Consider the following 13,337-nt stretch of genomic DNA (forward strand, 5'->3'; position numbering starts at 1 on the left):
CTCTGAGGGTAGACAGGGAGCTGTCAGGTTATTGTGGTGGTTTTGAGTTAGAGACCATTCCTCTAATTTCCCAGCTCCAGGCACTGGTATGATTCTAGAAAGTGGGGAGAGCAATCTCTACAACCTCCCACCAAATGACGGATTGAATTTCCCCTCTGGCTGCTGAAAATCAGGGCAAGCTGTCATATTTTATTTGATTAAAAAAAGAAAATAACCACCATGAGATGCCACTTCACAGCCACTAATGGCTGTTATCCACAAACATACCAAAGCACAACATACCAGAAAGTAACAAGTGCTAGAGAGGATGTGGAGACATAGGAACCCTCGTGCACGCTGGTGGGAGTGTGACGCGGGGCAGCCACAGTGGAAACACTTGGTGGATCCTCAAAAATTTAAGCATAGAATTGCCACGTGACCGAGCTGGCAATCTCTCTTCCAGGCTTATGCCCAGAAGAAGAGGAAGCAGGGACTCAGGGAGATGTGTGTGCACCCAAGTCCACGGTGGCCTGCGTCGTGGTAGCCAAGAGGTGGAAGCTTCCATGACGGATGAAGGCGCGAAGAACAGGTGTCCGCCAACCACGGACTATCTCGGAGCCTCCAAGGGGAAGGAAATGCTGACCCAGGCCACAACGTGGCCAAAAGCTTACGCTGAGTGCAATAAACCAGTCATGAAATATGTGCAGTCCACCTAGACGAGGTATCTAGGGGAGTCCAGTTCACAGAGCTGGACGGCAGAACGGTGGCTGCTGGCGCTGGTGGGGAGAGGGGACGGGGGCTGGCGCTGAGCACGTGCACAGGCTCAGTGAGGGAAGATGGAAGGATGGTGGCGATGGCTGCAGGACTGCTCAAGTGTGCTTCCTGCCACAGAGCCGTACACTTGAGGGGCACCTGGGGGGCTCGGTCAGTGAAGCATCTGCCTTCAGTTCAGGTCATGATCTCGGGGTCCCGGGATCGAGTGTGGCGTCGGGCTCCCTGCCCAGTGGGGCATCTGCTTCTCCCTCTCCCTCTGTCCCTCCCCCTGCTCATGCTCTCTCTCTGTATCTCTGTGTCAATTGAATAAATAAAATCCTTTTTTAAAAAAGAACTGTACACTTAAAAACGGTAACTTCGGTGTTGTGCATATTTTACCACAATTTTTTTTAAAAAGGAAAGAGGGCAGCCCCGGTGGCCCAGTGGTTTAGCTCCGCCTTCAGCCTGGGGTGTGATCCTGGAGACCCAGGATCAAGTCCCATGTCAGGCTCCCTGCATGGAGCCTGCTTCTCCCTCTGCCTGTGTCTCGGCCTCTCTCTCTCTCTCTGTGTCTTTCATGAATAAATAAATAAAATCTTAAAAAAAAAACATAAAAAATAAAAATAAAATAAAATAAGAAAGAAAAAATTGATATTTCTTACGAAATGGGGAGAAGGCCATTTACAAATCTATGAGAGTGAGGCCCCCCTCTCATTATGTTTCTGTTCTACTTAATACCCGATTTAACAGAAGTGGCCAAAAAAGAGGAACAAGATACACACACAAATAAATATATATAAACACGTTTTGCCTAGTAAGTAATCAATATATATACACATGTGTATGTGTATATAGAGAGATGTAGGTATGTGTAAATGTATACTTTACATACAAGTTTATATAAATAGTATATACTCATATATATACATAAAATCATGTTCTGCTTCATGGATAAACAAAAGCATGCAGGTTAAAAACCGCAGTGAAAGGCAAATTGGCATCTTTTTAAAAATTACTAAATTCTAAAAAGAGATCAAAAGTGACAGAAGTTAAATTTTTCACAGCCTCTCTGCATCATAAGCTGGGAGTACGTATCCAATGTGGTTTCTTAAGCATGTTTTTTGACTCAATGATCACACTTCTAAGAATCCGGCTCAAAGGAATAATCAAGGATGCAGACAATGATGTATTTGTAATATGTGTAATTCCAGTATTAATTATAATAGTAAAAAAACTGGAAACAGTCTAAGTCAACACTACTAGGTTGAAAAACTTCTGATAGATCAAAGCAGTGGCATGTAGGGCAGTCACTTGAAAAGCACACTTGCCCATCTGGAATAATTCTTACGATGTATTGTTAAGAGAAGAAACCCAAAATACGTAGCATTCAGGCCAGAATATATTATGATCTTCATTATTCTAAAACATAAGGTGTGTGTCACGTGCATTTGGGTGTAGATGTACGTGAAGAAAGGAAATATCCTGAAATCCCAATGACGGTGCTCACGGTGATGGGATTTTAGGCGATGTTTGTACTTTTTTTTTTTCTATCTTATACTTTTTTCTATAGTTTTACTATGAATGAACAGGCAGCTAATGCACTCTGTTTTAAGATGCCTCCGAGGGCAGGCCCAGGCCCAGGAGCAGCAGGAGAGCAAGTGAAGCTCGTAACATCAGAAGGGCACTTCCAGCAAGCAGAAATGTCCAACGTGGAGCAGATCTCTGGGGGCTTCTCTCTGCCGTCCTGGGAAGTGTTCCAGCAAAGACTGGGTGACCACCCGTCAGAGTATTCCACAGGCGGACAGGGTCAGGAGAGCTGTGCTGCCCAGCCCCAGCTGACCCCAGGCCATCTGGGGACGGAGAGTAGAATGCAGGTTCCTGGGGCACACACCTCTGTCTACCTGAACAGAAGCTCCAGGGCTGAGGTCCAGAAATTTCCACGTGCCTTGAATTTCCCCAGGGCATTCGGAGGCAGCGGCCAGATAACTTCTGCACTTTGGAATCCTTGGATTAGAGGATTTCAGCTACTTCCAGTGTGGGATCTCAAAGCAATTGTGAGGCTCCAAAGCCTAGAGATCATCTGACTGGTTGCGTCGCAAAATCCGAGACACTACTACAGATACAAGGGGAAGTGTGCTGCACGGGGCTGGGAGGGAGGCGGGAGTCACCAGAGACCAGCCTTGCCCACTGGGCCTTGTACTGTAAACCTGCAGGAGAGAAGGTCTACCTTCTTAGAAAATACATCGAGTAGAGTAAAGGGGCATTTTGTCCACAGTGAACTCTGAGATGGTTCAGAAGAAAAAATATTAGGCCAATAGGTAGGGATAGATACATAGATGGATGATAGATAGTTGATAGATAGACGATAGAAAATCGATAGATAACTAAATGGGTAGGTGGAAGGGAGAGCAAGAGTATACAAAAGGAGCCAAACTAAAAATTTTGGTGAAAGATAAATGGGGATCTTTGTCCTACTGTTGCATCCTTTCTATGAGTTTGAAATTATATTGAAGTAAAATGTGATTCCACAAAAAAAAAAAAAAGAGAGAGAGAGAATTAAAGGCCCATCAAACCCAGTAGTGATGTCTAAGGCACGAATCTAAATCACCAGGCCTGCTTTTCCATCCGCTCATTTATTTAACCAGCATCAACTGGGGGCCTGTTCTGCACCAGGCCCTCCATTCAGAACACTTGGGGAAGCGCAGGGAGGAAAACCTGCTGTCACCGCGGTCCCCCTGGGCTAACGTGCGGGTCTGTGGCCCCGAGACTGAGCTAGCGTCTCGGGGTCCTGGGGTGCTGCTTATCTGCGCGGACACAGTGTCGCTCTTCAAAATACGGGCTTCGACTCAAAAGTGGTTTGTGATAGCCATTTAGTGGGCCAAGAAGTGGCTTCATTTTAATTAAAATGACAGAAAGAGAAAGAGCAGGACTGCTGATGCCTGCTGAGGAGCGGCCCTCATTTTGTGACATGTTGGCCCTGGCGCCCTGGGTCACTGTGCTACCGGGTTTTGCGCAGCAAAGCGCTGCCGTGACACATCCTGCCGTCACCCTGTTCAGCCCCGTGCCCGACGGGTCTCACCCCGTCCCAAGCAGGAGGGGCCGAGAGGCTGGGGTAAGTGGGCTCCCCAGAAGAGACGGGTGCCTGGGACTTGGGCTCCCCGGTCACGTCCTGAGGGTGCGCGCCACACTCTCCTGGCAGCGCCCAGGCTGCCTCTCCCACAGAGGCAGCGCCCGCAGCCGCAGCCCGGCCTGTTCCCCGACGGGCGTGCCTGGGCCTGTCCTCGGGGCAGAGGGGCGCGTGTGCCACCGGGTTCCAGGCCGGAGGGCTGCGGGCTTGATGCAGGCCCGGGCAGGTGAGGGTCAGGTGCAGCCCCACTCTTCTGCCCCAGACCACGGTGACGGCTGTCCACAACCAGAGTGAAGCGGGAGCGGGCCACACGCCTGCATGAAGCGAGCTGAGCCAGGAGCCCTCTGAGCAACCGGGACAGGGCCATCCCCGCCGTGGGGCCGCGAGCTCCGGGGAAGCTTTGCCGGCACCGAGGGGAGAGCTGCGCAGGCCCGTGAGCTCAGCGGCCCCGGTGGGGCCCGGCGTGCAGGACACACAGGCGCCCTCCCCTCCCTCTCGAGCCCCAGGAGTGTCTCCCCAGGAACCGAAAGTGGAATGACTCAAACGAAAAACTGCCAACCTCACAGAGACGACGATTCCTGTCCGGAACCGAGTCTGGGAAGTGCCACTGACGAGCCCCCAGACATGAAGTTGCTTGTCAGAAGAGGAGAGAATTAGCTATTCTCAGATTTACTCAGTGACAGTTCCGAGCGCTGGAGGCCAACCCTACACCCCAAACCAAAGCACCAAAAGGCCTGATTCGGTGCACTTGTGGTGGAAATGCCTGCTCTCAAAGGCGGGCTCTGACACCGCAAGCCAAAGATAAATAACAGAGGAAATCATTGAGACCATGACCTCTCGGTGACCCCTGAGAGCAAAATCTTTGCTAGACCTCAGAATATCAAACAGGCCACCAGCCGGCCAAGAGCAGTTTTGTGCATGAATGGCCTGGAGGCCACCTCGGCACGCAGGAGCCTGGCTTTCTAGAAGCCTGAGAAGAGAAACTCCGAAGGAATTTTTGTTGTATTCCCCAAAATCAAGGTTTGATGTTTAGGGGAAGAAACCCTTCTGGGAAACGAGCTCATTCCTGGGGCTCTGCTGGGGTCATCGGAAAAGGTGTTTGCTTGGGTGCAGGGATGGGACCTGCCCCCTGTCCAGTGGTGAGACTTTAATCAGTATTTGAAAAATGTGGTCACTTGCCAACCAGCCACCAATGAACTGGCAGGATGTCACAGGGCTCCTCGGCCTGTAGGTGTGGGCGACGGGTTCCAATCAGCAAACGGTGTGGAGCATTGGCTGTAGGACCAGTCATTGCACAGAGAGTCCTAGGGGATGCTGAGCCCCCCAGGCTCACCACGGGGGGCGCACGGAGCAGGTCAGCACGTGGGTTCCCCACCCAAGACAACGTCACAGCACACGAAGGAGATGCTTAGCTCCACACTTCCAGTTTAGGAACCCCTGAGATCCAAGACAGTAACTGAGGCAGAGGGACACCAGCCTGCCCTGGGAGGGCCCGACCTGAAGACTGCGGCAAAGACAGCGGAGCCCCAGAGCGACGGTGTGGGGAGAGGCCAGAAGACCACACCTGACCTCGGTCCAGTAGACGGGGTCCTGACCACAGGAGGGCTCAGACAGGCCGAGTTTGCATCCCTCCGTGAAGACTCACCAAAGAGCTCCAAGGTCAACTGGTAGAGTTGTATACGGAGAAACGGACGTCAGGGCGTGTCGGGCCCCTCTGTCCTCTGGTCGAAGACGTCATCTCTGTCCCAGAATCTAAAAACGGCCTCGAAGTTTGGAAGGCTTCTGTCTTCAGCGGGTGTCGGGGCCCCTTTCTCAGTCCTTCACCGGAAACATGAAGGATTCTAGTGAGGTCAGGATTGCAAGGTCTGTTTTAGTCAGAGGACGTTACAGGACAATTTCTACTGTCATGTACGTAAGTCAACGTCTTCCAGGAGGAGCACCTCTTCAGGATACAACAGGCCTCCCCTGGGTGATCTGTTGTGAACCCCCCACAGATGTTCGTGGCTTCTGTCCCTGGACCATTGTGGGGCAATCACGCAAACAGCGTATCTGACCCTACGGACCCGAAGTCCCCTGTTTCGGCACGAGCTAGGCCAGGCCTCGGGGTGATGACAGGTGAGAATGACAACCCAGACTTGGCCAGTGTCACCATCACTTTGGTTCTCTGCCACCGCGTCCAACAAGCAGTGAAAAAAATAAGTTGAGAAAGGAAGAAAACCTTCATGAAAAGCTTTCAGGCCCAGGCCCTTACCTTACACCCTGGTCCTATTTACATGCACGGAATCTGTTCTCGGGAATCCCGTCGTTTATTTATTGGGAGAGCGGTCAACTCATGGCCATTCTTTGTGAAGCCAAACGAGGGTCTTGTGCGTGGAAACATTTTTTTTTAATCTCACGGTTACCAATATTTTTTATTTTTTATTTTTTTATTTTTATTTTTTTTACCAATATTTTTTAAAGTGGCCCAAGAAGTCTGATATATTTGACGCACCTGGAGTTTGCATTATAGTGCTTTTTCTCCAAGGAGGATATGCTTTCCTGAGGTTCGCTCATCTTTTATCACAGACTCCGACAACTCGCAGACTCTAGTGAGCATTTGTCAGTATCTCCCCGACATCGACTGTCTTCCCTTCCGAAGGCTTCGCTTGGTTACCCTCGCTTTCCCTATCCCAAGTCTCTGTAGTGTAGAGCGGGCTGTGCCCTGGATGAAGACGGGGTGAGTCCTAGGCCTGAGCTCATCAGCGCTTCCCACAGGTTCGGCCACGCACCTGGTGTAGGGGTAGGATGAGCCTGAACTCATTCTATCAGGTTGAGGCTCAGGGCCTTGCAAGAGTTTCCCACCAGACTTAAATTGGAGAAGAGCAGCCACTGGAGCTGCCGTAGCTGCGCCACCATGTAGGGCAAGCTTAGAGCTGGCGGGGGCCCCACAGGAAGGGCAAGGGTGTGGCCAACAGAGTGGACGGTGGAGCCAGGAAACAGAGATGAATTCTGACCCGAAGACATCATTCAAGCTTTGAACCCTGCCCTGGCCTTTTAAATTCTGTGAATTGATAAATTCTTGTTTGGCTCATGCCAACCTGACTCAGTTTATTTAAGTCTATTGAAATTAGAACGCAATGATTGTTCTAATATGCAACGGTTGTGGAGCTATTCCCAGAAAGGAAGAATTTTTGCCTCTGATTTCTGTATGTTTAGGCCACTAGCAATACTGTAGTAATAATGGCAGTGGTGGTAGCAGCAGTAAATCCTACTTATCGAAGACTTTTGCCCCCAAGCACTACGCCTACTGCTTCACGCACATCATCGCATTGATGCTCTTTTTCTTTTTAGATTTTTAATTTTATTTATTTATTTTAGACAGAGAGAGAGAGAGCCTGCGTGAGCAGCAGAGGGGCAGAGGGAGAGAGAATCTGATGCCGACTCCACACTGAGCGGGGAGCTGGACGTGGGGCTCGATCCCACAACCACAAGATCACAACCTGAGCCAAAACCAAGAGTCGGGCGGTTAACCCACTGAGCCACCCAAGTGCCCCTCATTAGTACTCTTATCTCCATTTTACAGACAAGAAACAGATGTGACTAATGTCATAATATCTTGGAAAGTGTCAGAGATGGAATTTAAACCCCAGAGCACCCGATCCCGTAGCCAAGACCGGCTATTATATTGCAGGTGCCATGTAGGCATGGAGGACAAAAGTGACATATGTTGTCCTTGTCCTTTAGAGACTCTTATTCCAGTGAGAAAGAGAGAGGGATACAACATGTGGGGGCCACGGATTCAACCCTTTCCCTGCCCCGTGTCATATTAGGACCTTATCTGGTCAGTGGCTGTTGCTTTTTTTCCCCAACCACATGCCTGAAGCAGGAGAGAATATTCGGAAATGTAAGTTCCAAAGTCTATGAAAAGCACTTAATAAAAACATGGCGCCATCGCCAGTGCCTCCCACTGCCAACCATACGTAGAACCGTTCCCGCTTACAGGCAGATCTCACACCAAAACTTATCCCTATGATTACCAACCCACAGGATTTAGTTTCCCTCCCAACTAAACTTAAGATCCAAGTTTCTGGGGGCACCCGGGGGGGGGGTCTGAGTGTCTGCCTGTGGCTCAGGTCATGGTCTCAGGGTCCTAGGATCCAGCCCCAAGTTGGGCTCCCTGCTGAGTGGGGAGCCTGCCTCTCCCTCTCCCTCTGCCCCTATTCCCCCCACTTGTGCTGTCTCTGCTCTCTCTCTAAAATAAACATTTTAAAAAAACTCAAAAAAAAAAGAGAGAGAGAGAGACCTAAGTTTCTGCAAGAACAGCCCAGTCCTGGTCTGACTGTATTGTTCAAATTCCTACAGGTGGAGGGTATATGCACTTGCTACTTAGGGGTAGAGTAGATGCCGCTAGCATTTCCTCCGGGGACCCAACCCCTCCGCCCAACACAGCCTTGCTTCTGTGGTGCTTCTTGGGTTTGCAGCATCCTTGACTAGCTCTCCGACTGCCAGGCTCTTCACTCCATGAGATTTGCAGTTCATTAAAAATAGGGTGCGTGGTGCATCAGTTTGGCACTCGGAAAAGCAGACACTGAGATGCGATTAGATGTGGAAGGGCGATGCCCATGAGCGATAAAAGAGCACCGGGGGCAGATGCAGGCCTGGAGAGCGTCAGCCAGGGGTGCAGTTCTGACAACTCTGAAAGGAGAGGAGGAGGAGGATGGGGCAGCAAGAGCCCGAGGGCGCAACCTCGAGGTGGTGTTGGGCTGGCCCCTTGCGCAGCAGCGCCTACGTCACAGTGGGAGGAAGAAACAGCCCTTGGGCCACAGTCTGCTCCGTGCAACGCCCGGCCACCGGCCACCCACCTTCCCCGAGCAGCTTCTGGAGGCCACACGTGGAGGTGACCCCCGAGGAGGCGACCTCCGGCCCATGCGGGGCCTCCCGGGTCACGGTCATGCAGGCCCTTGGGGGGCCAAGAAGCCCCAGAGCTTCCGTAGCCTCCGAAACGCCACCCTTTCTGCGGCGAGAGGTTTAACACGAGCTGTGGCTGCTGGGAGACGCCGGGAGAAGGATTCAAAGGCAAGGTGGGTGCGACGCGCGTCCTACCGGGATGGCTGACAAGCCCTGCTCAGGCTGCCCCCTGAGCCCCGGGCCCTCCTCCAGCTCCAGAGGGGAAGAGAAACCAGTGACAACTCATACTGACCGTGCAGGCCACGTGGTGTCACCTTGTAATGAGAACAGCCCCGTCAAGAGGGTATTTCCACGACCCTTGCTGGAGAGACGAGGCGACGGTGCCGAAATAATTGGCTTAAACTAACCCAGGCAGCAAGGGCTGTTCCGACTTCAGAACCCGTAACCTGCCCCCACGTTCCTATCACCCAATAGGTGATCGGGGTGATCCCGTTGTCGGGGGGCCAGAGGCTTGTACATTAGGGGGCATAGCCCTCGTTAAAAATAAAATAAAATTTTAGACGGGGTCCTCGCCTGAGGAAGCCTGAAGCTGATGCTCCCTTAGCTTGCCATGCATCCGCTTTGACTGTGAGCATGTCCTCACCAACAGCATTCGTAGTAAGAAAAACAGCCACGCTTCAAATCCAAATGTATGAAAACCGAGCTGGTGCAGGATTTTAGAGCCGACTTTGATGAGCAAAGCTGTTGCAGGCATGCAGGGACCCGCGTGCCCCCCTTGCAGCCTTCACGTGACTCTGTGGCGTCTGACTCACCGACCCGACCCCCCTGCTCAAACTCAAACTCTCCCCGTGCGATCCCTGCATCTCCACTGTGCCATGTCACAGCAACTTCTTAACAATAGTGTGTTCATAGCTGCTGCGTCAGGCCCTGCTCGGAGCTCTGTTCTCACTGCTGGTCGAAGGCCTCGTCCCACCACCACTCCTCAGATGAGACAGCTGGGCTCTGCGAGATGCAACGTCGTGTCTCTGGAATGCGCTCTCTGCATCCCTGTAGCATGATGCTTCACGCAGCCCAGGTAAGCCAGGCATGAACACAGGCCCAGAATAAAGTAGAAGAATTACAACGTCCAATAAATTTATTTATTTATTGGTGAGACAGCGTGAGCAAGCCAGAGAGCACGCATGAGCAGGGACAGAGGGAGAGGGAGAAGCCGGCCCCGCTGCTGAGCAGGGAGCCCAACCTGGGGCTCGATCCCATGACCTCGAGATCATGACCTGAGCTGAAATCAAGAGTCGGGCTGAACCGACGGAGGGCCCCGGGCACCCCACAGTGTCTGGATAAGGTCTCACGCACGGAGGCTGGGTAGGCGTCTCGTCAGCCACAGACTTAATGCCTATGTCAGAATCTTCTTTTGGCACCTGTGAACTGTGCAAGAACAAAACCATATTTCATGTCAAATCAGCAATTCTGAGATATAGAAGACCTTGACACTGTGTGATTTAATGATAGGAAGTCGCTATTTTTCCCCCAGATTGCAAATGTTGAAGCCCAGAAGATAAGCGGGACAGTGTCTGAATTGAAGTGCTTGTCCTAAGTATTACCCTTCTGTAGCCATCATCGAAGTGTGGGTACCTGAGAGGTGTGCTACCCCTGAAAAACGAGAAACACCCCAGGAACAGTGTCTGGGGAAACCAGGGGGGCGGGGGGTGGAGCACGTGTGTGTGCGCGTGTGCATGTGTGTGTAAGATCACCCAGGAAACCGGCTCGGCGAGGCATCCTGGCGAGTGCAAGTCTGAGTCACGTTCGTTCCTCGAACTCCAATGTTTGAAAGAACTTCCAAAGTCGTCCAGTTCCAGGCCTTCACTTAGAGCCGTGGGCAGCGGGACCCGAGGTACCAAGGGTCACAGAACCAAGGAGCATCGTGCACGGAACAAACGGACGGAGGACTTGGCTGCGCCACGCGCTCGGTGACCAGGCCGGGCCGCGCGCAGCATCACTCGGCCTGCACCGTGAGCACAGGTGTGTGCACGGCGTGGACGCGCCCAGTGGGCACCGGAAACCCTCACCGTGCAGCCCCGTCTTGTCGCGGGCTGCTACCCCACGATGCAGAACATCGTAACCCGGCGTCGTAGAAACAAAGGAAGCAAAGTTTATTGCTCAGGGTTCTGGGGCGGGCAGTCGGCGACCAGGGGGTCAGCGTGGTTGGGGGCTGATGGCAGCCTCTTTCACCCCTTGTTGCTCCTCATAAGGTGGGAAGAGGGGCCTGGCTCTCTGGACTCCTCCTACGAGGGCACTAATCCTGTTCATGAGTGCGTCCTGCACTTCCAAGGCCCAGTGACCCCCCTGCAAGGGCCCCACCTCCATGCGTCATCCCACTCGGGATCAGGGCTCCATCCATGAATTTGGGGAGGGGGACATACACGCTCATTCCACAGCACCTGTCACGGCTCTGGGCCTCTGGGTAAGCTCTTGTCTCCAGCTGCAGTGCTTCTCTTCTTGTTGCCACCAGACGAGCCCCTTCATTTGTCAAGACTCAGAAGTATCGCCCTCATAAGGAAGCTTCTGGTGAAGGACCCTCATCCCCCACCTGCCCTTCCAGGAAGACGTAATTCGCTCCCTCTTCTCTTTTCTCAGGGCATGGCTGCCAGGGCTTTGGGCACACACCACGTTGTGTCTGGGTCCTCGGTTTCATCGTGTTCCTTCCATTAAAATCTGAGCTGCTCAAAGGCAGGGGTCCGGCGCTGCTCATTTCTCTAAGCATCTAATGCCTGGCCTCCTGCGAGTACTGAAAAAATGAGAGGAATAGTGATAATTAACGTCTAATCCGTGCAGTAATCCTAAAGGGAACACGTGGCGTTGCCAGTGTCCACCGAGATCTCTCGCTCTCCGAGCCAGGAGTAGCCGCATGACCCGCCGTGACTGATGAAATGGAGGCGGACGCGAGCTCCATCCCGTCCGTGAACGACGGTCAGCGAGCACCAGATCTTTCCTCTGCAGAGGCGGGCCCTAAGGCCTAGTCTTGGGTGGGCCAGGTCACGAGGCGGTGAAGGCTCAGTCACCCTCTGCTGACCCACGTCGGACGCATGGCATGGGCGGGAGGGCTGTCTCTGTCGAAAATGACAAATCACTCATATTTTATGTTCGCTACTGCAGTACAGCAAGGCAAGTCCTCCTCCGACTCCTCCCCATACCCTCTGATTCATCCGTTTCCTAATCCTACCTCGGTGCCGGGGTCTGTTCAGCAGCAACCCTGGAAGGTTTTTACGCATTAAGCATTTGTCTTTTCCTAAAGGCAATAAAGACTGTCAGCGGGGTGTGCGTTGTGCAGTAAGGTTTTCTAAGGTCATTAAAACAGTTCTTTTTTTTTGCTTTCTGCTAAGCAAACGTGGTATCTTTCACTGAATGTCAAACGCAAATGCTTTTGTCTGTTACGGTTCCCTTTTTTACGTCTTTAATTCGTTTTTATTGAACCTTATCTATTCTTATCTGACATAACGTTGTACAACGTGTCCATGTGACACATTCGTGTATTGCAACGTGATCACGGCGGCAGTATGAGCTCGCATCTCTATCATATCACGTCGTTGTTGTGTTTTGTGTGTGGTGGGCGTAATTAAGACCCAGCCTCTTCACGAGGTTGAAGTCTACAATATTGTCGCCTGAAGTCACTACCCCGTGCATTAGACCTTCAGGACTTCTTTATCTGCAAATAGCAGATAAATAAATAACATTTTCCTACTCTCCCACCCCCCAGCCCTCTGTTTTTATGAGTTTGGCTGTTTTAGATTTCACATCTAAGTGATATCCTACGGTATTTGTCTGTAGGCTCTGTCTGGCTTATCTCACTTAGCACAATGTCCTAAGGCCTGCTCTGTTTTCCTTAAAGAAATTTTTATTTGAAGAAGAAAAAAAATTGAATTCTTTTTTTTTTTTTTTGCAGTGGTATCAATGAGTTGGTAAAGCACTGAAATCAGGTTGGACGAAGGGAACAGAAATCCAAGGCTAAAGAAAGGACCATTGTCTGTCTAACTAGCCCAAGGACCCTTCCATGAAGTCTGGAAAGTACAGTGTTCTCCAGGTTAGAAGTCAGGTTAGTACGAGCCAGTGTTTAAGAGCACGGTTTCAAAGCCAAATGAGTCCCAATCCAAGCTCTGCCTTGTTCTATGACTGTGGCCACATCCTTGCACCTCTAGGAGTCCCAGGTTTATCATCCACAAAATGGGCCCATAATAGCTACCTTCATATGGTTGTTATATGGGTTACATCCTTCCAGGAGTTCAGGTTGACAAAGCCCTTGCCATGGTTGTGTTGGGCGAAGAGATGTTTTAAGCCAACCATAAATAACACCTGCCTATCTGCGTAGCTTGGGTGAGAGAAAAATCACAAAGGTATCGCGAGGAAGTGGTGATACTCAAGGAAACCAACCCACGTTCGCTCATCTTCGTAGTTCCTGTCTTTTGAGCAAATCTGTTGCTCAAGAAATTAGAAGGTGACCAAGGCACAGTTGGAGGACGTGTTCTTTGCGCTTGGGGGTCAAGCATTAAGGTACAGTTAAATATGTAGTAGACATTGTCTAGGCCCCAACCAATCT

Source organism: Nyctereutes procyonoides, unplaced genomic scaffold, assembly GCF_905146905.1.
Source record: "Nyctereutes procyonoides isolate TBG_1078 unplaced genomic scaffold, NYPRO_anot_genome, whole genome shotgun sequence".
Classification (NCBI taxonomy): domain Eukaryota; kingdom Metazoa; phylum Chordata; class Mammalia; order Carnivora; family Canidae; genus Nyctereutes; species Nyctereutes procyonoides.